At 40.8% G+C, this 24789-nt stretch overlaps 1 long non-coding RNA gene across 1 annotated transcript; it reads right to left on the bottom strand.

Moving 5' to 3' along the window:
* Positions 1 to 7170: 7170 nt before the first annotated feature.
* Positions 7171 to 24583, bottom strand: LOC121404725. The gene is made up of 3 exons (XR_005968161.1): positions 24451 to 24583; positions 23121 to 23450; positions 7171 to 7191 (listed from the first exon to the last, which is right to left on the bottom strand). It is a non-coding gene; the product is annotated as an uncharacterized LOC121404725 (long non-coding RNA).
* Positions 24584 to 24789: the final 206 nt, after the last annotated feature.

Genomic DNA, 24789 nt, shown 5'->3' on the forward strand with positions numbered 1-24789 from the left:
TTTGGTTTTGGTTTTAGCCCGTTTCTCGGATTTGGGCCAACATTTCCATACCAATACACAGATTTCGCGGCTATAAATCACACAGACTCTGGAATTGGTAAATTCTGCTGCTTTTTATGTGCTTCTTTTGCTGCTCTTTTCTCTCTTTCGTGCTCCGCTCTTTCGCTTTGATCCACAATACAATACAAAACACTTCACTGTTATTTTTGTAGGGTCCCCCGAAGAAGAAACTCTTAGCAATTTACAATTTCTTTAGTTTCAGCGACACGCAAAACACTGCTCAGCCTGATCGAATCGGATCATCATTATCTTGATCCCAAGAATACTAAATATATATAATCCACATCCAGGCAGGCAGTCAGGCAGTCGAAAGGCAAAAGGCAGAGGGCGAGGGCGACGCGACGTGACTTTCCGTACTCGGTGTATTCTGTTTTCTTGCTCTCTTCGTTTCGTTTCGTTTTGCTTTGCTTTGGGTTCCACTTTCGGCGAGAAACAACGACCGAACTGAACTGTGCGCGCGAAGAACTGAAAGCGGAAAGCGCACAGCGGATCGGCGGCAGCGTTTGGCGCTGGTGAATCTCGTGGAGCGTCGGCAGCGACGTTGGATCATCAGCGTTGTTGTTGTTGCGCTCCGCTTGGCCCGGTGCAAGGTAGGTTAATGTGTGGGTGAGAGCGCTCTCACCATAGGCTCCAGTTTTCCAATTCCCAAAAAAATTTCCGATTTATAATACGTTTGAAAACGGAAAATTAAGCGCTCCCGCATTCGCAAAAGTTGTCCGGCAACTAATTCCTCGCCGAAAGGAAATGTAAATGGCTTTTTATTCAACAAAATTAATCTGAATTGCAAAAGAAAAAAAATAGACGACTTGTTGAGGCATTGACATGAATTTGACACCATTACTAGTGCCCCATTTATAAAAAATTAATTTATTAATGTTAAACCACCCTCAAGAGAGGATCTGAAAAAATTAGTCTGTGCAACAAGAAATAGTAAATATATCCGAGGCTTTTTTGTATGTGCTGGCGTAGGTGTAACAGCAGTAAATTTTGCGCTTAACAGTACGGGAGGAAAGAAACCACACTTTTGCGAATCTCGGAGCGCCTTGAAATGGAAAAGTATGACTTTGGCTGCAAACGCAAAAGTAAGTGAAGGCTGGAGCCTGCCTGAGTGCGAAGAGAGAAACCCTCACCTGATATAAACACACCTTTATGCTTGACAGCTGCAGAGAGAGACTCCGGGAGAGCCATCCAGTGGAGAGCAACATGCAGTGACTGCGAGTGTGGCATTAGCAGGCTATAGAAAAGAGCGAGGCAGATCATTTCCTCTCTCGCACTCTCTCTCTCTCACTGGCACTTTGGTTCCACGTTGTAAAATGTTCTTTTTTGGCTTAACCCTTCTCCGTTCCCGTGCGTCCCACTGGACCGCCGCCTGTCTTTTTGGCAGCTAATGGGTTCAAAGTCCACTTGCCACTGAGCGAGTGCATCCCCAGCTCCAGCTTCCACAGGCCACGGGCAGGGGGCAGGGGGCAGCGCAAAGGTATTCGATTCGGGATGTGGCAATCACATTGCATCCAGTTTGCCGTTTGCCTTCACACCTCCACGTCGCCATACAGCAGTGCCTTGTTTGACAAGTTCGCTTTGCCCCGCAGCTTCCCCCCCTGCCCAAAAGCATTGGTGGCTGCTGCTAACTGAAACTAATTCTCGCATTGCGCTCTCTGATTTGCATTCGTTCCCCCACCGCGGTATGTTTGAGGGGTAAGACTAGTGAGTGGAGCAATAGAAAGCCAAGGGTTTAGTGTGGAAGTATATAGTGGGTTAATGGGAGGGTTTTATCAAAAATAAGAGGCGGCACTCGATCATATTTTCTACTTTGTCAGAGTCGAAGTATTCCTTGGTTACTTCTGGTAGCAAACATTTCAACATATCATAGGGTATCATAGCGGACGATCAGTATATATTATACTTATATACTTATAAATAAAATATGATTAAAATATATTTATGCGACATGGCTAATTCCTCTTCGTCTGTCCCGTTTGACAGCTACTTAGAATTCATCTAAGGCCTACAAAATAGTTACAAATACAAAATACAAATAGTCTTTGTATTATTTGGAACATAATATATCTAACGAAGTCTGAAAATCTGTTAAGTATACTCGTAATCACAGTGATTCTCACAAGGAGTATTCATTAATTTCCATCCAGCTCAAACCACTTCTCTTGTACGTTTTCGTTGAGCTATTAACCTTTAATCGAACTATTTCTGCGATGTCGACATCTCTGTTTTTTTTTTTGGCGGGGGGCAAGAAGTCAACCAAAAACACAACGAAAAATAAAAATTGCAACAATTACAGAAAATAATGGAAAACCGAACAAAGATTTCCAAGCCAAAGAAAACCGCAAAAGCGTAGACTCCCAAGAAAACGGCTCGCGTGATTTGATTTCTGTGAATTTCTGGGAGGGGAGCGGAGCTTTATTTACACAGAAATACACGAGTACGGCGGGGAGGGGGGGACTTATGATACTTAAGAGCCAACACACAGCATATGGTATATGGTGGTTGTATTTACAGTCGCATTTTGGGGGGGATTGATCTTACCAATTAGCAGACCTCACCATCAGCGTCAGCATCAGATCAGACACTTGTGTGTGTGGGAGGGGGAGGGGGAGACGATTAGTCACAGACCATTTGGCAATAGGTCGGTGGTAGGTGTCGATTTTAGCCAAACTTTTTGTTTCTCTCTTTGCATTCTGTAAAATGCCAAATAACACAAAAAAAAAAAAAAAAAAAAATACGAGATACAACAAAATAGAGGAGAAGCATTTTCGCGTTGCCAGGCTAGTGGGGCTCATGTGATATGTGTAGGTACGAGTACACACATACCTTATATGTTTGCATATGGTTGGTCTATATAATGGCCAAAAAACAGACAACACATGTGGCCAAGAGACAGACGTCTGACTCTGACTCTGACATTGCCCTGTTCTCTGACACCACACCACACCACCCCAACCACCGTCAGTTGTCGCTAGGTAAAAACAGTTCAAATCAAGAACAAATACGAGCAATTTCCCAACTAAATCAGGCAATGAGCTCGTGTTCAGGTCCAACTTGAGACTCGGGAGCAGCGGCAAAGAATATATCAGAGAACTAGTCTGCAGGCGGCAGACATTCCATACGTGGCTGTGGTGGTGTTGTGGCAGCTCTCTTGGGCGGACACCTACGGGAATGGTGTTCCAAAGAAAATTGGTGGCAGAGGGTGTAGATCTATGGTTTGTCCATCAAAGAAATTTACAAATGTACTGTACATTTATTTACAATGCATATCATTTGCATAGCATATATTTGTAAGCTAACAGGAAGATTGTATACACTTTTGATGGTACTTTTATGTTATATTTACAGGAGAATTTTTCCATATTATCTAGGGTTTACTTCGGTGGCTTAGTGCCAAATATGTGATATATCCAGTAAAATCAAGAACTTTCCTGCAATGGAACTTCTGCAATCAAAAAATCATCTTTATCCTTGCCTCCAAAAAGTATCAGCAAAATTGCATCATCAACTAACCGTGTGTGGCCTTCATTCCCCAGTGCCTACCCATTCTGGCATCATCAAAAGCATCATTCTGGACCATTAAAAATAAAATACACACATTGAAAGGCAAGGCAACGTGCGCCAATTGTCAGAAATGCAAAAGAATTGTGCAAATTTCAACAGAAAATTAAAGGAAATCAAAAACTGAAATAAAACTGGGAAAAGCCATAAGGAATCTGAAGCTGGAACGAGCTGGAACTTTCTAGCCTTTTGTAGGCGGTGCCAAAAAATACTGAATGAATACTCGAATACTATGAATACTTTTCTATGAATCAATGTTTAGGAAACGCTTGGAGATCGTTCTACACACGGACAATTGCATACAGCAATTTATTGTATTTATTTGCATTGACAAACAAGCGGCAATAGAAAATCTCTCTCTACCCCATTGCTGTCAATAACGGTCACGTTTCCCGCCTTTGGGTGCCACAAACGAAAAATGCATTGTAATGGCCGGGGTGCTATCTAAGTGTTGTATCAACAATGGGGGGCAACAATTGGCCACAGAACACAGACGGAGCGCGCGCAGTCTACTACGATCTATGGAGATTGCAACGGCAACAAATTAAAGCCAAGATAATCAAGATTGAGAAAACAATCGACAGAGAAAGAAGAAATAAAAACAGACACAGAAAAAAGGAGAAAAACAAAAACAAAAAAAACAGTAAACACCAACAGTGAGACTTTTTTTGTCATGCAAAAAAACTGAATACAACGGATGACAAATCAAACACACAGAAGGAGCAACAATTGAGGGGAAGTTTTACTTCGTAGCTGCAGGAAAAGGGTGCACGCTGAGGTGTTAATGGAATGCGCAATTCCAGAACGAGCTAAAGCACAAACTGGAATACAGTGCAGCCTCGAAACTGTATGGCAATGTAAGCAGATTTTTAAATTAAATAAAAATAAATAGCTAGCAGCTTCCGAATATTCCATAGGTATAGCAGAAGTTAAATTAAAAGTATTTTAGGTTTGAAAATCGATGAATAACTTTTTTAGTTCCAATTGTTATTGTTATTGTTCTACTTTTATACTTGTACGATTAAGTGCTGTACGATTTTAGATAAAGTTCGTCAGTTCAAAGCTCACAGTTTTCGCCTTAAATTTTCTGTACTGTACCGCACTGTACTAAAAGCAAAAACATTACAAAGTAAAGAGGGGGCAAACACTTATAATTCGTCATGAAATATCGACAACAATTTGCTTGCATTTAAGGGTCAGCCAGTGGAGAGTTGCCCTCGCGGCCTCTCGGCTGGGCGTCAGGGGGATCATCGAACGATGAACCAATCAACATTGAACCCCACTTCTGTTCTGAGATTGCACTCTGCTCTCCAGATGCAAATTGCCAAAGCAAAGAAAAGCGAAGGCAACAATTTAATTGAGCCATAAATGACGGAAATCGCACACCAGAGGCACAAAATTAAAATGCAATTCACAAGCCGCTGACAACTCTACAGGCAAAAGTCATTAAAATACCGCCACGCCACGACAAATGTGGTGGCAAATGCTTGTCAAATCAGCATAGTTTATGCTTTAAAGTTATTCTAATTGTAAATACCAACGAGTGCTCCTCCTACCCCCCCTGTGTGCTTAAGGAAATTCTTGAAACTTCAATCGTGTGTACGAAAACTCGTACTGATTCATTGACGTGCTAAGCGGTGTTTTATTTATTTAATTTCCTTATAAATCAATTGCTAATTTCTTGATTTGGTGGCATTACTCATACGCACTGCGGACAACAACACTGCAGCAGCAGCAGAAGTCGCTAGCACGTCACTCGAAACGTAGGGGCTTACTTTCACTCATGCGCGGGGTGTACTTTCACTCAAAGCCAGTAAACGCCGTGCTGACATCACTCATACGCAATGGATAATGTCACAGCAGCACAGTTGGCTGCTACACGAGCTTTTGACCAATAGTTCCGTTTATTGGCGCTTTCTAGTGGCGCCAATTTTTATACTCTGGCGCCCTCAGCCGGAGAGCAGCAAAAGTTCTTGGGGAAAGATGTAAAAACTTTCGACTTGTGGTATGGAAATTAAATGCTAAAGAATTAAGACATTAAAAATTAAAAAAAAAAGTTTACATTCTGGAAATTGCCTGGAGCTTCTTAGAAGCTATCAACAAACCTCATTGTTAAGTAAATTAATTCTCTACAAGTGGACAAACTACATCAAATAATTTATTGATGTTATTTATGTTTTTGGACAAATTCCACACTCAAACAAATGACAAACACAAAGAGCAGCTGCCACATTGCACATAAATATGATAAATATAAATGTGATTCATCAACATAAATTCCAGCACTTGAAATGGGACATTTTTATGACATGCATCTCTCTATCTCTGTCTTTGTCTATCTTTTATGATGTTTGCATTTATGCAAATCCCATGCTTATAACCATGTTTCGAGTCCTTCACACACACTCTCGCCCGTACTCGTAGAAGTCATTCAACTTTCAGCACAGCCCCGTACGTGGTCCTATTTTATACTACGTGCCCATAAAGCCAAAAACTGACCTCTTCAAATGACCGAATAAGCTGCCACTCCTCGCCACACTGCCAGGCCAAGCTGCGGGGCTCAAAACATCGCTCAGGTTTTCCACCTGTGGCCCCAACGAAAGACCCCCAGATAATGGCCATAAAAGAGCAACAAAAGATGCTCACAAGAGAGCAAAATAAATGCCAGACATAAAGTTAAATACAATCTTAAATGTTGAGCAAATACGCGTATTATTCTGCTGCTGTTTTCAATTTTAAAATTTTTGGATCGCCTTGTAAAATGCTAAATGGCCAATTATTTTGCACCTTCGAATGCGCCAACAGCCAACACCCAAGGACCCGATTTGAGTGGCCATTGAACTGGCATTGCGTTGGGTTTTGGCTGCCACACAACTTGCTGCAGACTCCCCGTGGTTGCCGCCTCTCTGGTGGCTAGATCAAAGGCCCCGCCTCAAGGTTGAATTGCGTCAAACTCTGTCAAACAACTAATTAATATGCATATTACGGGCATTGCAAAATATTAATTTACGTAGGCTGCTTTTTAATGGGCCCCCCGCCATTAACATAAATAAACAAAAAATTGCGTGGCACGAAAAGGGACACAATACATGATGCTTCGAAAAACGTATTTAAAGCTTAAATTGAGAGTGACAAAAATTGGTTGGTGTTTGCTCTTTTTGTACACTTTTGCTGCGGCTCACAGTCACACTTTTCTTCGGGCTAACTTTCACACTTTTGTGGCCCTACTTTCTGTGTTTAAGTTGCCATTAAAAGTTGGCAACTTTTTTAATGAGAAGTGCTAACAGCTTAAGCAAACAACAAAGTAGCCGAATGGTGGCTGGTATTTGGGATTGAAGTAATTAAATACAGATACAAAGTCCTTAAGGAGTTGACGGTTTGTTTGAGGTTTGCTCAAAAATTTGTGTGTGCGATTAACTGGGATCTCACCTGTATAAAATCTCAATAAATACTGTTTAACTGGGAAAATATAATCTCACGTTTTTAGTAAGTAAAAATCACATTTAATGAAATTTTATTGCATTGCTAAACTTACCAAGGCTAATTTATAGAGCAATCTTAGAAGAAATTCTGCAAGAAGAACGAGATAAAGGGATAAGAAATAATACTTTTCGAAAGTTTAAAGAAAAGATAAGAGCGCCTTATAAACAAATTGAAGAAAGCTAGAATTGTTGAATTTATGAAATATTCAACCTAATAAGCAGCCAACAAAATGTTGCAGGCTATAATGGTACATATTAAAAATACAGAAAATTCAGCCAGAGATTAAAGCTTTGATCTTATATTTATGCATCAAATCTGAGGGCAAATACCCCACATTTGTGTCTTGCCCTCTACAGGGTACACACATAGCAATTTAAAGTGCACTTTCGCACTTTCACATTTGCTCGCCCTTCTCGCTTTACCATCTGCTCCACACGCCGCCTCTTATTCGTTTAGCTCTGTAGCTGCAAAAACAATGGCACTTTAAGCTGCTTTTTGTTTCGTTATTTTTTTGGGTGAAAAAATAAACTTTTTTTTGCAACTTATCAACACTCTGAGAGGCACACACCCACACTCAGGAATGTAGAGAGGCTGGTCAGATGGCAGCAACAGCTGCAGCAGCGTTGCCTGTTCCAGCAGAAAATTCAATAAAGCCGTTGACCAAACACGCGCACACACAAAAAATACAAAGACAGAGAGACAGGAGGGAGAAATGGGTATTCCCATTTGCCCCAGAGGCACAGTAGGCGTGACAGCAAACCACAGAGAGAGAGAGAGAGAAAAGGGAGAGTGATGGGCAGAGATAGATATAACCAGCACACACATGAAGGAATAATTTCAATTAGGCCAAGTTTCTGCCAGCCTTTTTTGGCTAATTAAGCAACTGAAAATCTTTGCCATCAGCCACATAAAACTTCATTAGAACTTGGCCGCTGAGCTTTGTGGCAAGTGATAATTGCAACGCGTTGATGCTGGATGCTGGATGCCGTGCCTGTTTGATTTCGATTACCAAAGTCGCTGACAATTAAATTATGCTTAGTTCTGTCGGTACGTGCGTGTCCTGCATAGGCTATGGGCAAAATTTCTACGAAAGTCAGCCCCTTTGGGAGTCTGAGTGTGTGTGATTAAGTGGGTCTCGAACTCGTACTAGTTGCTGGAACTAAGAGATGGCTTAATTGGAACCTTGTGTTGTGTGCCACTTAATTGGAGAACAGAGAAACGAATTTTATTGATTTCTGGGGAATTTTAGTGATTAATTAAGGAACCATCGAAGAAGGGAACTCGTGCATTCCACTGAAAATTAAACAGACATTCAACAGAATTGATTCTGTTTAGTAAGTAATATGTAACATAAAATAAATCAAATATCAGCTGAGTGAATGTCCGCACTCTGAAGCTCCACAGGGATTTGGTCTTTTAGACTTAAAAAGTTGCAGAGGAAATATAAAAGCTTACAGGAATTGCCTCCACAATATCTTATGCTTATAATAATAAAATAATATAATAATAATAATAAAAATATAATAATAATACCAATAAAAAAATTATTATTATTTTTAACGCTTACTTTTTTTAATTTCTTAAAAAAAAAAGCCCTATGAGACCAAAGAAAGTATAATTCTCCACTCGTATCCACAAAATGTGTATTGTTAAAATTTAACATTTAACACTTAATTTTCTGAAACATAAACCGCTTAAAATCCATTGGAAAACTCTGTTAACAAATGATTTCCATTGTATTCGCAGAAGAATAAATTCTCCTCTTGCGAAATATGAAATGCGAAAATGTTGCTTTATCATGCCAGAACCAATATCAAGCATCTCTCATTTCTGCTCGACTACCTCACACGCACGTACACACACACACACAGATACAAATAGCCACCAGCACACACACACACACACACACACTCGCGGGCACATCCTGGGTATCGTTCATCCGCACTCGAACGACCTTCCATGTCTGCCTTTCTATGAGTTTTTCATATGAGCAACTCTCTCTCTCTCTGTTACTCTTTCTCCCTCTCCTTCCATATGGCCATAAAAGTTAATGCAAAGGGGAGCGGAGCTCCTTCCTCAGCCGCACATTCACGCTTAATACGCTATTAACTGAACTTTATTTGGACCCTGCTGTTGGCCAGGGTACAGCCCCCAATGCGGTTATTTGTTATGCTGCAAATTAGCCTGGTCAATTAGCGTTGGAGTTGATTCAATTTCAGGCTGGTCTCTTGTCCCCCCCGGGCAGGGGGATCTTTGCTTTTATGGTTTGCACTTTTAATTCAATTTTCAATGTATAGTAAATAAATAAATTTATATTTCGTAAATTCGCTGAGCTAAGGCCACGTTGCCGCCAGCTAAAAGCCACTAAATGGATTTTTCCCAGCTGGTAATTGAACTGCAGATTCAAAGGGTTTTTGTGTGTGTGTAATTGTGTTATGGGTTTTCGAATGGAAAACATTTTAATTAATCCTCAAAGGCGCAAAAATCAAGGCAGAATAATTGTGTTAATCTTTGCGGTAGCTTTTAGGTTGGAAATAAAAAAGACACTGAGCAAAGCGATACGATTGGGATTTGATGGAGGTTTAGTTTCGCTTGGGAAAATTGTTTCTTCTTGCTGAATAAATAGATAAAGCGATCGCGATAATATTTCTTTCTATGAAAAGAAGTTCCTTAATTTTAAGAAACCATTTTTAATTTTAAATTTCTCTCCATAAATGAGGATACATTTTATTGAAAAGTTGACTCCTCAGCAAATATTAAATGTTTCTGCTCTGTTGGGTTTCATTTTTTCCTATATTAAAAAACTTTTCCCAACTTTTCTTTGCTTGTTAACTTTTAATTTCAATCTCAATCTGTTTTGTCTCTGCCATACTCTTTCTCTGCTTCAACGACTCCTCCCCTTTCGATATCAAAGCCAGTTAAGTGTATCAATAATTCATCTCAAGAAGCAGATATAAAAGCGAACGCATAAATTCTCATTAAAAGTTACTACAACAATATATCCTCTTTTTCCTTTTTTATTTTATTTTGATACTCTGCCATATTTTTGGTGTTTTTTTGGCTGCCTGACAACAGCGGACATGGCAAAACTTTTATCACCCAAGCGACTGGGCAGAATGTTGGCTGTAACCCAGGACAACAGGCAGCGACAAATGACAGGCGGGACACTCGATAGCCCAGCCCATCAGAAGTGGCAGTGGAACATAAGTCACAGCAGCAGAAGAGTACAGAAGAGAGGGAGAGAGAGGGAGAGCCCTGCGGACAGGAAGGATCTGCAAAGCATTGACCCACGAAAAATTTACATAATTCTGTGATTATCAAATCGATATGAATATTACGGTATGTGTAGTAGCCATGGCTAAAACCGAACAACAAGTATATCGAGAACAATAACTGCAATAAAAGGAGCAAAGGAGGAAACTTTGCCAAAGTTCGTTGACCGTTAAATTGAGAAATCAAATCAAATGACTCATCGGAAAATATTTACCCTAAGCAGCAGAGAGAAAAGTTAAGAGCCCTAAGGAGCGGAGCGAAAACGTAAGTGCCCTAAGGAGCGAAGAGAAAACTTAAGTACCTTGACCTTATTGTGACAGATAGGTGGAAGGATGTCAAAGCTGGGCAAGTAAAACTATTCACTGAAGACGTAAAATTCACATAAATCCGATGAAGATTTTGTAATTATTTCTGTGGGAGTTGAATGTGGCTAAAGTACTTAATTCGATCATGGGATGGCCCAATTTCCACGTTTTATATTGGTAAACAGATATTCTATGGGTCATGGTTTTGTTGTTCTGTGATGGTCGCAAAAGTTATCATGCAAATAGCGAGAACTCATTTAAAATTTGGTGCTGTAACTACATACATACATACATCATTATCATGTGTGAATACAGATGCAACCCGCTGCCCGTTGCTTATTTATTTAGGTCAGTTTTAGGCACCTCCCTACCACATACATATATGTATTTATTTGGCTTACATGTTTATCAAATCTTAGCGCCCGTTGGCCTGCTATTTATTTAGGCCCAATCTTACGATTTTATGGTTATTCGATTTAGTACGAGGATGAAGAATTAAATTTAAATACAATAAAAAAGAAATATATGAATAAATGAGGCTACAGGTGGACTGTTAAGTAAGAAGTAAATACCCGAATAGGTTCAGAGATAAAGCCTCAGCGTCGTACAAATATGTCTACCATTTCTGAAATTCCTATCCAAAGTAACGCTCTATATTTGCTGATAAAATTAAGTTTTGAACACCACAAATTTTACTCCAACAACTACTCAATATTGATTGGTTGAATATTTCCATAGCCTCACAAATAGCTGGACCAACGAACCATTGAACAACAAAAGAAAACCCCAAGTACAAATATTTCCATCTCAATAAATACAATTCGATTAAGTCATCAACTAAAACGAAATGGAATTTCGAAGCAGAGAAATTCCATTTAATTTCATAAACCAATACGAATACAATTCATTGGCCGGACATGCAAATGACAGGACTGGCATTCAATAATTCAAATGAAAAGCCTTGACCTGCTGCCCCGCTGCCCTGCTACCCGCTCGGTTGAACCGCAAAGTGCTTGAATTAATTGATCAGACGACTGACTACTGGCAAGTCGCCTGCTAGGGTAGCTCTATAAACAAATTGCCAAACAGGAAGATAAATTCCATTCCCCATCCCATGGTTGAGGGTCAGAAAAAGTTATGTTCCCCTGTTGCATTCGATTTATTCGATTGTTCTCTCCCTTACTCATGCCCAAGCGAAACTTCCACTCAATTTACCATCGCCGCTAAGTTGCTGGCCCAACTTGTTCTATTGCGGTTTTAAGTGGGGTCCCCTGGAAAATTGGCCAGCACTTGAGGGCAAGAAAATGGTCGAGAGTGGCCAACGAAGGCTACAACTTTTTTATGCTCAAATTGAATTGGCACGAAAGATGTTGGACAGAGTAAAGCAAATCGATTGGCCATTGAAAATGTTAAGTAAAGAAATTGGCAAGAGGGAAGTGCTACAGTGGAGTGCCGTTCCCTGCCAAAGAGATACTCGAATGGAATCCCTTGGGCATGTACTTGTAAGTGTCCTTCAGAAAGTACATGTATCCCTAACAGTATTTATGCTATGGTTTTAATTTTATTTAATTCATTCTCTAAGGGAAACATAGAATGAGACATAGAACTAACCGTCTAAATAACACATCAATTATGCATTCCACAGGGAAATATGTTCTGCTCAAGGTAGGTTCTACCCCTGACCTACCACAAGCAAGCTATAGATAGCAGACCCAAGCCTCTCTCCCGTCTCTCTCTCTCTCTCTCTCTAGCCACTTTGTTGCCCAAGGCCCAAATCAACACCTTAAACCTTTGTTCGTGGAAGGCGACCCACAAAACCAGAACCTATGCGACCCTACATGGAAAATCACTTACTCAGAAACTGGGCCTACAAAAAAAAGTTTCAGGTTAATTTATTGACGGTTTTTGTGCGCGAGGCGAGGCTTCTAGGGGCTGCTGCTGTGGCTGCTGCTGCGGCTGTTTATGAGCTTGTCCGCAGAGCCCATAAATTCGGGGGCCGAAGCAACAAATAATCATTTTCAGACCCAGCAGTACCAACATCATCGTCATCATCATCCCGGTGATTATCATTCAAGAGGGAGAACAGCGTAGAACACAGGTGTGGTGTGGGCTGGCTGGTGGGGGGAATCACATTATTGCGGCATCATTGGCCCATGAAAATGCCTGTTATAGCCGCTTATTTTTTTCGCTTCTCATCTCCTACTTTTTTGCATGTGCAACATATTGAATAAGCTTGTGGGATATACGAGTTTTTCATGGGTAAAGTGGATGCCACGAGCCGCTTATCAATGAATTACCAGGCACCGCACCGCACACAAATAAAAAGGAAGAGCAGGCGAATAGGTAAACATTATTATGTTATGTAAATGCATTGCTGATAAAAGAAAGTCATGACTTGTGCGCATAAATCACAGAAATGTTAGAAAGTAAGGAAGCGACGGGCAAAATTGTGAACAAAGCGTGTGAATATGTAGGTAGGAATTACAAAAAAAAAAAAGAAAGTAGACACTGAAAAGTATGCAATGGGAAACATATGTGTAATGCTGAGATACTAGCTGAATTTCTGTAGATACAATTATTGAAAGAATGATATATGGAAAAATGGATAAATGGAAAAAGAATTACCTAAGCAAAAAGGGAATTTATGGAAGAATTCGTAAGAACAGAAACTAAATTTAAAGTGGAATAAGATTTGAAGATACAGAAATAAAAAGAAAGCTATGGTAAAATTAAGGCATCGAATGGAGAAAAATATGGAATGCATCTCCTTTGTTTCTCATCACTATATCAGAGATTAGTATAGTCGAAATTCCCTAAGGAGTAAACCATAATTTGCTATACTTCTCCGTTTTGACGTCTGATCCGCCAATAAATCCCCCCAAGGTCTTCCCATTATAATTCAGCTTTCTCCTTTGTAAGCCAGCTTTCCATAAGATATTTTCTCAGCCGTTTTGGGAACTTAACAAGGCTTCAGTTCATTATAAGCTTTCATCCAACTTTGTCCCTTATAAACCCCCATACAGCCCTAGTCACAGCAGTCACACAGCAGAAGCCACACAGCTGGGTGGGTCCCTACCCGCGGCAATTCTCACGCCCTAACGCACGTGAATCGCAAATATTATTTTTTGCAAAAGGCGGAAACTCGGTCAAAACTCAACAGAACAAACGCAATATACTTTCCCTTTTTTGCCTTCTAATGGATTTCCCATGCAAATGAACAGCCGGACCAGGACAGGAACAGAAAAAAAAACACTGAAAGAACAAACGAGAAACCGAAGAGAAAAATGGTCCAAAAGTCACGTTAATTTTTAGCACTTGAAACAGCAGCAAAGGAAACAAAAACGAGAGGCAGCCAGACGGAGGCGCAAGGCAAACATTTCGCACGTCATTTCGCAGCCAAAGAAAATTTGTAATGCAAAGTTGTCCAAAAAGTCTTGAGCTGACTGGGACGGGGGGCGGGCAGAAGGGAAGTGCTCTTCCTGTAGAAAGGAAGTGGGTCCCGGCAGGCAACCACAAAATGAAATTCAAATAAATAAATTCACACACGCGCCGAGGCAAACCAAACCAAACAGGGGATAAGTATTGTAAATGTTGTGTAAAAGGCAAAACAATTTCATTTTGTAGAGTGCGGGAGAGGGAAAAACATGGCCGGTAATGGGAGGGAGGAGTTTATGCTTGTCAGAACCATACACATTTGTATTTGTACATCAATGAAATTGAAAACTTGCTTCCGGCAAGCAAAACTGAACAGAACAGACCTTTTGGCTGGCCCTGTTTTTGTGCAGGTACATTCTGTATGCCCTGCTAAGTATGCTATCGAAATCGACATGTACAATGTGTATGAGGAAAGCTTGAACGGCAAGCAAATGCAATGCTGCAATTGATTGGAGGATGATTTTCTTTTGGGGCAGGTACGCTTGAAAGAAAGTTCTACTTTAAATTTTACAAATAACATGGAGAAAATGTGTACTATTTGAAGTACTTAGAGGTACATGAGCTGCTGTAATATTGCTGTATTTCAATTGATTAATAAAAATATTGGAAACATTTAAAATAAAAAAAAAAGTCCCAACAAAGCTCCACCTAAACTTCATCCGTTTCTGACATATAACTAACATTATTTACTGGTTCTGTAATCTCTTATCTTATCTTATCTTACGTAATATCTTATCTATGCAAAAATCAAATTAAATAGAAAATTTTAATAATCGACAGAAGATAACTAAAATTCATTAATAAACGTTACACAAATAATACAATAATATGGTGTTATCTCCATGGAATAACTGCCTCATAATCAAATCAAATCAACTACGGGAATGTTAGCGAAATTTCTCTGAAAAAAACCTTATTTTGATGCAAATTCAACCTCAAAACATTTCTTTTGTACAGCAAAAGCAACGTTTTTATTTGGCTTTTGGCCAGATCTCAAAGATGTCAAGGGTATCAATGGATGTTCTTTCATTTCTCGGCTCTCTTCGTTCGTTTATCCCGTGTGTGTGGCATTTGTAAGGAGTCGTGCCATTTTCATGTCCAGCTTTAAGGACACATCCCTTCTCGTTATGCCAGCAGAAAGCAATTGTCCCCAGCATTTTTCCTGTCGATTTCTCTCAGGCCTTTCTTTCCATTTATTTTTACCGTCTCTCAGGCCCAATTTTTATCGTGTCTGCAGGGCGCTGCTCGTGTGGGCCATTTTGATTTTAACACAAAATTATTCACAATAAGAAGTGACAGCTTAAAAGGATTGTGGGCATAATTTACAAGTAATCTCCCGAGGATTTCATGTGAGTGTGTGCGTGCGTTCGCTTGGTGAAAGGCGGAAAGCCTTTGTCTGCCGGCCCGTGCGTGAAATCATCTTGGGGCGTAAGAGACTTCTCTTTCCTTCCCCTTTGGAGGCCTAATTGTTGGCTAAAAACTTTCAAATTACGCATTAAAAAGCAATTAGCATTAAAAACATAAAAAAAAAACATTTCGTTTTATGAAAGGCAATGGAGTTGCGGGCTAATTACAAAACTCATTTGCGGGGGCTGGCATGGACTGAGTGTGGTGTGGTGTGTGTGTGGAAAAGTTTAACGCAAAACCAAAAGGATAATGTCAAAAAGTTGTCTAATGACAAATAAAAGACGGAGATGCGTAGGTCTAAGTTGAACACATTTCTCACACTTATCTTTCCCCTCTTTGCCCTACTCTGTCCCTGTCGCTTTGCCTCATTCATGTGTCGTTTTGTCTAATTGCAGTTTGAGTGGCTGCAAATGAGTTTTTTCTTTAACGAAAACTTTCTGCTTGAGCGGAGGTTTTCCCAGAGGGCAGCAGGAGATGGATCGAGAACTAGTTGTTCATCTGGTGCCAAAGTTAATAGTTTGAGCAGTTTAACTTTCCGTTCAACTTTTCGCGAATTTCTCCTTAACTCCTTTACAATTTAAGACGAATTTTTTCGTTCAACTTTTGGCGAAATTTCGATTCTAAGATAACAAACAACTTTTGTGGGAGTCTCCGTCGAAACGTCTCTGAAGTGGAAGTGCGGCACTAGTAGTTCAGTTTAATTTGAAAACTTTAATATTGAGAGCAGCGAAACTCAAGTCGAACATCAGTTTGATGTGTCATTGTCATGCACACGCAATTTATGTTGTTCTCGCAATGCTCGGATATTCTCTTATTCGCGTGTGCGTTTCGAGGCCAGCATCAATGGGAGCGTTGAGAGTTGAGAGCATGGACGTGATTTGAAGTATCAGTCTCACTGAGAGAGAGAGCTAGTGGGAGACAGAGAAGAGAAGTCGAGCGCCTGCCACCTTGTTAAGTTTATTTTTTATTCATTTCGGCTCCTGAAGTCTATGCCCAAGTCCAAGACCCTAGTAAGTCGCAGTTTTTTCTCAACCTTAATTGAATACCCATTTTATGTAGTGGCCAAAAAAAACACCAAAAGCTTTCTCTTCAACAGTTTAAGCAGAGTTTAAGCTCTGCTCGTGTAGAAAATTCGACTTACAGGTCAAAAACTGAAATCACAGACCACTCTTATCACCTGTCCTGCCACCCATTGACCCCACACTCCCTCCCACCTGTCTTCTGGGAACGACAAATGAGCGTCGTCGTGCAGATTGTCACCTAAAAGTGTGCAGCACATTTTTCTAATAAAGTTAAATTGTGTATCAAAACGAATGAAATTCTCCAGGCTGTCGTCTGTGATGTGCCACTGCTGCTTGGCTCCTGTTGTTGCTGCTGCTGCTGCTGGCTGATGTTTCATCTCGGCAGAATGATTAATTATAATGGGCAACACCTTTGGCTGTTAGCAGAGAGAAAAGGAGAGGTCTGCTGCGAGTATCTTTTCCACACACACAAAGGAAAAAAAAGGAAATGTAATATACACACAGACACATTGTGGGTTTTCCATGTGTGCGTGTGCTTGTACTTTTATGGTGCCCGCTTCAACGTTTATCGCACGGGCAAAGGCAAACAAACTAAACGGAAAATGATAGGGAAGCATGGGAATAAAATTATGCTACGACTAAGGGATACCTTTTACCACAGTGAAGGATCTTTCGGTTGCCATGCAAAAACGCAGAAATATTTCGACACCGATGAGCTATCGCTGTGCTCAGCTAAAAAAGATTTATACCACATTCAGCGTGGAAATATATAGGTCTAGTCTATGCTTTTTGTCCCAATCAATGTATCCTTGCACTCAGCTAGCACTGGGTACCAGTACAGCTACAGCTAAAGCAAACAGTAAAAGGTAAATACTAGGGGAAAAGGTAGAGAGAGAGAGAGAGAAAAAACCAGAGAGAGATTAGCCCGAAACTAATTGGTCGAAGTGATTTTTTATCGAGCTGCCAAATCAAGGTTGGCAAAGAGTGAATAGAACCCAAAGAACCCCAAAGAGTCAAGGGAAAAGCCAGAGAAAGAGCCCCCAAAAAGTGAAAGGGAAACCCCAGCGAAAGAACCCCCAAGAAGTGAAAGGGAAACCCCAGAGAAAGAGCCCCCTAAAAGTCACCAGCTGCATTCGGAAACTGATACGAAAAGCCAAAAAAGAAGAATAAAGGGACAAGTTCCTTTCAATCTCCCCCAGCTTTGTTCAGGTTGCAAGGGAGCTCCAGCTCGAGCTCTGTGTGTCCAGTGTCCTTGCAATGCGGGTTCAATGGCACCTGCAGCCATGACGTTGCAGCTGATGCATGAAATATGAAGTGGACAGAAATAGTGCACGGCTAGGTCGCCTGAAGGGTGCCAACTATGATTAATGCAGCACCAGCAGGCACCAGTTGAAAATGCCAATGACAATGGAAATGAAAATACCAGGCATATACGCACACGCACCACCCTCCACCCTCCACCCATTCCATTCCTGGGGCTTTTTGTCCGAATGTTTCAGTATGCAAATCGAATCGAAATCGAAAACTTTACACATATTTCATGTATTTCATGTATCCCCGACTATCCCAACTAAGCCCACATTCTGCACGTAACATGTCTCAGGAATGGGCTTGGACTTGGGGCTCCTACTTGCAGATAATAAATCAGTGTTTAATGTAATGGAACTTAATGTGTCACACCGAACACTTGAGTGGACAGACTAGGGGTACGAGCAAAAGCACAATACAACTATAAAGCCAAGCAATCGAAATCGTGCAGACAGTAGAAAGATAAATGCGTAATAATGAAAATGTAATTTCTGAAAATTAAATTTAAATCAACTGAAAATTTAGTTAAATTTTTGTAAATATTTTGTACCAGATTTTGTTGAAGAAATCTATATAAATATTAAAGATTGAAAATAATTGCCTAACATTAAGATTTAAAGTATTATTTTTAATGTTAAATATTTAGTTATTTAACATGTGAAGAAATCGCCAAAAATCCGCTGCCAAAAATATTGTGTAATTAATTTTGTTGAAGAAATCTATATACACAATAAAGATTTAAAATAATTGCATTATATTAAGATTTTAAGTATTATTTTTAATGTTAAATATTTAGTTATTTAACATGAGAAGAAATCCCCAAAAATCCGCTGCCAAAATAAAATCAACACCAAGAACACGTGTATAACTTTTCGCGAAAACTGCCTGTCAAGCGTTTAACATGCCACAAACTTTTCGTACAACTTTTCGCACAGTTAAGCAAAACGCGTGGAAAACAACTGCCACCCGACACTTTTCACGCGCTTAGAGAGAGAGAGAGTAAATGCAGCTTCACTACGTCAATATATGTACTAGGAGAAGACTATGCCATCCTTTTAGCTAACTCCCTGTGAAAGCCCTTTGCCAAACAACAATTGTTGGCTCGCAGCTGATCGAAGGAAATGCGCGCCACAAGAGCGCTATTAAAATAAAACGTGCTCAAAGCGCTGAGCCTTCATACCAGGATGCCCCTGGATCCACCAGGATTGTACGCACTCCAAAGTCAACAGCAAAACGGAGCAAAAGAAGAAAAAAGCGTCGCGACAACAATGGGAAAACCAAGGAAAAGCCAAGGCAAACAGACAGCAGACAGCAGACAGAAGAAAGGGAGGAAGGGAGGAAGGGAGGAAGGACTAGGCGGATGGCAGTCGCATTCGAGTAAAGCTACCATGGAAATGGTAGATTTCGATGCCACGTGTCGTTTGGCTCCTTATTTTCGGTGTTCAAATCACGTAGCAGACATTTTCGTTGCATGTTGCGTATACGCCGCGTGGGACAAGAATATACAGCATAACGCTTATTAGCTCTGGGAGGGTTTTTGGTAATACAGTGGGAATATACGAGTGAGAGCCCACGAGTACCATTTTTCAGCTAATGTCTTTTTAAGCGGCATTTGGAGCGGCTGGCTTTCCTCTATTCTGTTCCCATTTTCAATTTGCAATTTGTGTGTTTTGAAGATGCTGAAGATGCTGTCTGTTGTCGCTCGTATTGTTGCCATGCGAATCATTAACGCTGAGCACTCAATTAGCTAATTATGCAAACCCAAATGCCCAAGAGATGCCACGTGGAGGGCGCACAATGCTGATGACTCGCATGATGGGTGGCAGCTTCATTAGCGCCCACAGAGAGGCGCACACAATAAGCAAGGAGTTAAATTTATTGGTTTTAAGAATATTTCACGCACATAGTGTAGGGGGGTACAAGAATTACAAAACTCCGCACTAATTAGTTCGTTTTATCTTTTTTTTTTATTCCGCTTTCGTGATTTTTCAGCCGCTCATATTCCAACCAAAAGTCCAGCCTCGATCACGATCTCCGCTTCCTCCTCAATCGATATTATTTCTACCATATATTCTAATATATTCTACTCGCAACTCCACTGCATGTATCGAGTTGGTGAACGATACCTACGCGCGCTCCTTAATATTTGAATGATGTCTCTCTAAGTATTTACAGTACTCTACTTATATTACTACAATAGAATAGAGGATTTTTATAGAAATCTTTAGTAAAATATCTGGAAACATTCCTAGAGTTGGCCCTGCTGAAGGCATGCATTTTGCATGGATTTTTAATCAGTTTTACTTGTTTTTTTATTTATTTCATTTTATCCCAGAAGAAGTATATTTGTGGGAAATAAAATTCAACCTGAAAGCCCTAAAAGAAACCTGTGAAATTAAGGAAATTCTTTCATTTAGCTTTTCCCTTAAGCGCAGTCCTCTTGCAACCGTTTTTCCAAGTGTATAAGATTAATATATCAGGCAATAATGTACGATACACCAGCACAAGGCCAAGTGGTAAAAAAGTAAACTGTCATATATCATAAAGGACGATGGCAAAGCCATGTTGACTTATTAAGTGCCAGCCACCGCTGTTTTTTTTTTTCATCTGCAAAGGGGTTCGGTTCCCTTTTTATTCTCACTTCTCTCTCTCTCTTGTGTACTTTGGCAGGCTGTCACTTTGCGTTTGTTGTTGCTGTGACCCTGCGGGTTGTCGCTCTCCCACATATATAGTCGTAGCACTCCCAGTGCTCGTACATCTATGCAAATGGCAAAAGAAAGCAGTCAAAGTGGTTTCTGACTCTGCGTCTGGCATCTGACGCCCCGAGCAGAGCACAATTGTTCGTCCCACAAGCTTGTGCCCATCCATCATGTGTTGTCCTGAGAGTCCACAGCAGTGTGTACCCTGGCAAGTGATGCATTCAATTTGTCATTAGTGTCACGAACACCTAAGCCAGTGCACCTTCATGGGGCAATAGTTGTTAGGGATAAACCAAGGGGATGAACCGTTAGTGGGTACTTAGGTTGAAGGAAACTTAAAGGTTATTTTTATTTATTATGGAACGCGTATTTAAATATTTTCTAGCAGTTTCCCAAACATACAAAGAGAGTGCCATAAAACAGAGCCAAGCCTTTCTATATCATCCTGGCAGTGTCTTCTTTCAAACAAATTCTGCAGTCTTTTTTCCGCATCATATCATTAGCCTAAGCTGCTCCTCAGCGAAAGCATTAATTCTTTGCGAATATGTCGATCTATCATGTCATCTTATTGCTCAGAATTTATAATATTTTGCCGCTCATTCATATCGGATTTAAGTAAACCTTTGCTTGATAGAATGGATTTTTAAATTTGATTTAACGCTGCAGGACATCCATCTCTTCTTATTGGGATGGCTGTGAATACTCGTTAGGACGGCTCTGAACGCATCCAACGTAATATGATGAGTCGTTTGTGTTGTGCCCTTTGTGCTTGAAACTCAAAACAGAAATAGCCAAATCCACTCACTTTATCCAGATAAAATAATCTAATTGAATTACAGTTAGGAAAACTGTTATATTTTAAAGCAAAACTATTCTGAATAGATATCCCAGATAGTCTTAGGTTCCACTCATTCACCTAACACATCCTCCCCTTCAATCAGGTATACCCCAACATCTAATAGTCATGCCAGCTAAAAGCTAACTTAATCCTAAGGCATCCCAGCTAATTCAGTGCTGACGCTGGAACTTGTTTACGCCGTTTGGACCAACCCCCCCACATGGCGTTGGCGTTGGCGTGGGCTCTGCTCCTGATGACGTCGCTCTGCCCACCCACACACACAAACACATCGATGGATAAGGTTTGAAAAATATATATTTCTTTGCCATTTCCATTACCTATTTTCTCTTTGCCTCCTGGCCTCCAGGTCTCACAGACGTGGGCTGTGGGGCCATAGGAGGGCATGGGAAATGTGTCTTCTGGGGACATTTCTGTGACATCTTTGCCTGCTTGCAAATGTATGCAAAACGATTGTCGTATCGTAGCACTTGCCCCGACATTGATTGACGTGGAAATCAAAAGTTGGCTAAATGCAGCTCAAGTGGAAAATCTCGAGGGGGAAATCAGGGTGCGTGATTGTGCATGTGCATATCGGAGTTGAATATATTACAATCAGGACCAATCATGAGCTATAATCTGTAACTGGTGCATAAAAATCTGATTAAATTTACAGGAAACGCCGATATCTACGTCGCAGTCTTCCGAATGGCTGGAGGTTCCTCCTGAAAACCCAGCAGAGGGATGCGAATGAAAAACTAATTGACAAACGCCTGTGCCTGGCCCTGTGCCTCGTAGGACTAGAACTGGTCTTGGTGGTGGCGGTGTAGCCCTTATAGTAAGCCTGAAAATCAGGTTACACGACTGGGAAAAGACAGAGCGCTTTTCAATTGCGCAACGTTGTCCTCGGAATTGCTTACTAATTAGTGTTTATTGTTTCCATCTGGGCTAAAGGTGTGGGCTAATTGCGATTATCGCTGAATGCGTGGGTGGGTGTAAGGGCGTGTGTATGGCTTCCTGTGGGGAACTGTTTGGGTCTGAAGTTCGGCAATTTAATGCTGTCTGGGATTTGATGTCATTTTGTAAAGGGTTCTACCAGGAAATATGAAACTAAAGGGATTTTTTGATAGGTAGAGCGAGCGCTCTGCCGAAGGAAGAGATGTGTCCTATGAAAAGATTATTAAATTTATTTAATAACCCGCGGGGCCCGCCCCCCCCCCGCGCCCCGCCCCGCGCCGCCCCCCGCCGCCCCACCCCCCCCCCAGTCAAATCGCGGGCGCCGTAGAACGTAAAACCGCGATGCCCGCCCCCCCACCCCCCCCCCCCCCCCCATTCCTCTCGCACACTCTCCCCTTGCGGGGGTGGTCCCGAACTACAAATATACTGATGGGTACGGGCCCCGCCCCCCTTTCGTTTTAATTTAAATTTTGTAAATCTTGTAATTTTTTGTAAATATTAATGCAGTAATGCAGCAAATTTTTACTCTGTTTGAGAGTCTTAGAGCTAAATTTATATGTATTAAAGAAACCAAAAGAACCGCAAATAATATTCTAATTAAATCCAATGTGTTTTTTGGTACATTTGTTCGACTGTAAAACACAAAACTTTACTTCTTGTTTATTTATTTATTCACCAAAGGAATTTTAGAAATAAAATAAAAATCATTTAATGGTTCTTTGATCTATAAGGCATTCCATACTGCAACCCCAGATAAAAGCAAACTTCCACTTACCTCTCAGTGAACTCTGCAACTTGCTTATCTCACTTTAATACCTAAACTTCGCCTGTTAACACTTTAAGTCAGACGCGACAGACCGTTTTAGTTTTTTTTTTTTCGTTTCTTGTTTTGCTTTCTATTTTTTATGGAGCTCAAGGAGCAATCAAACCGAAATCCTTGAGGGTCGAGCAGCAATTGAAGCGTAATTATTTGCTACGGCGCATTTCCCGTGTGGCGTGGCGTCGGCGTCGTTGTCGGCGTCGTTGCTGCTCAAATGGCCAGAACGGCGGCCTGGACGGACACCGGAAAGCGGGCCAAAAGCGTAACGTAACGTTTTAGTTGGCACTGGGTCAGTAGAGCAGCGGGATATATTAGTTGTTGTTGCTGCTTTTTTTTGTTATTGGTTTTGTCCTGGTTGTCTGAGCCAAGTAATCAGAATAATTACATGGCCCTAATGGCAACAGGGAACTTGCTCATTTTACAGTTGCAAATAAATTGGACGAGGAAAAGCAGTGCACTGGGAAGGGGGACAGCGACAGCGACAGAGAGAGGACAGGCCTTCTTTTATAAGCAAATTGCGTGTTCATTGCTCAAGGTCGTAGGTAGAGGATATTTTTGTGGATCCCTCCTACCCATTAAGAACAAATATTCTACTTTCTAGTTTTTCGATTAGTTTTGTTTTTCTTTTGTGGTTACTCAACTAAATAATAATAAAAACGGGACAGAATAAGGCTAGGATTTGGGGTGCGGTTGATACCCTTTTGGATGAGTGGTTGATATGGCATAAGTATTTGAGGATACAGTGATACGATTATTACGATTTGGCATTAGCCAAAAAGAAGAAATTGTTCCAGGTTTCAGCCTTATGTCTACAAAAGCTAGGGCTACAGACTAGGCATGGATCGACGCTACAAAAATCTGGTCAGGTAAATATACCCTCTGATGGAGAGTATCACAAAATAGCCAAAAATACAATCAAAACACCGTCTGAGTCTAGAGATGGCTGTGGCAGTTAAAATAGAGCTGGCGCCTCACGCACACTCACGCAGTGCGGCATCACTTGTTGCTACACTATGTGGTGTACCGGGAAAATGTCGCTTAATTGCAAAACTTGTTGTTTATAAAAGCTATCTAAACATATCTATCTTCCATATTTCTCACATTTCAGTTAACAGTCTACGGCCCATGCGGCACATCTCTAGGCTGGACGGACGCCATATGCCGGCAAACCAAACAACCGCAACAACAACAAACCGCAAACAACAAAATTACCCACACCACGGCACGCCGTTTAACACAAAAAGTTATCAACAAATACAGATTGTTGTAGGAATATGCAGCGTACCGGCAAATATTTACGTCTTGTCAATCGCGGTGATGTGGTTCATGCGCGGGCACAACAGCTTCGTTCGAAAGGGCGGAAAATAATGGGTGGACAGTGGAAAAATGCAGATGTTTGCCGCCACCAAACACACACATACATGTATATGCACTGCCAGAGTTAAATTTCAATGTATCGATTGTTGTTTGAATTGTAGTTTGGCGCCCACAGTTAAAACTTGCATTTCTGTATGAACTCAAGCAAAGTATGTACCAAAAACAGTTTATTTATACCAAACCACCATAATAAATCAATGGAAAATTTCTAAAAATACATTATCTATGCTTTAATTATGCATTTTGA

The sequence above is a fragment of the Drosophila obscura genome, unplaced genomic scaffold (genome assembly GCF_018151105.1).
Source record: "Drosophila obscura isolate BZ-5 IFL unplaced genomic scaffold, ASM1815110v1 contig_37, whole genome shotgun sequence".
NCBI lineage: Eukaryota > Metazoa > Arthropoda > Insecta > Diptera > Drosophilidae > Drosophila > Drosophila obscura.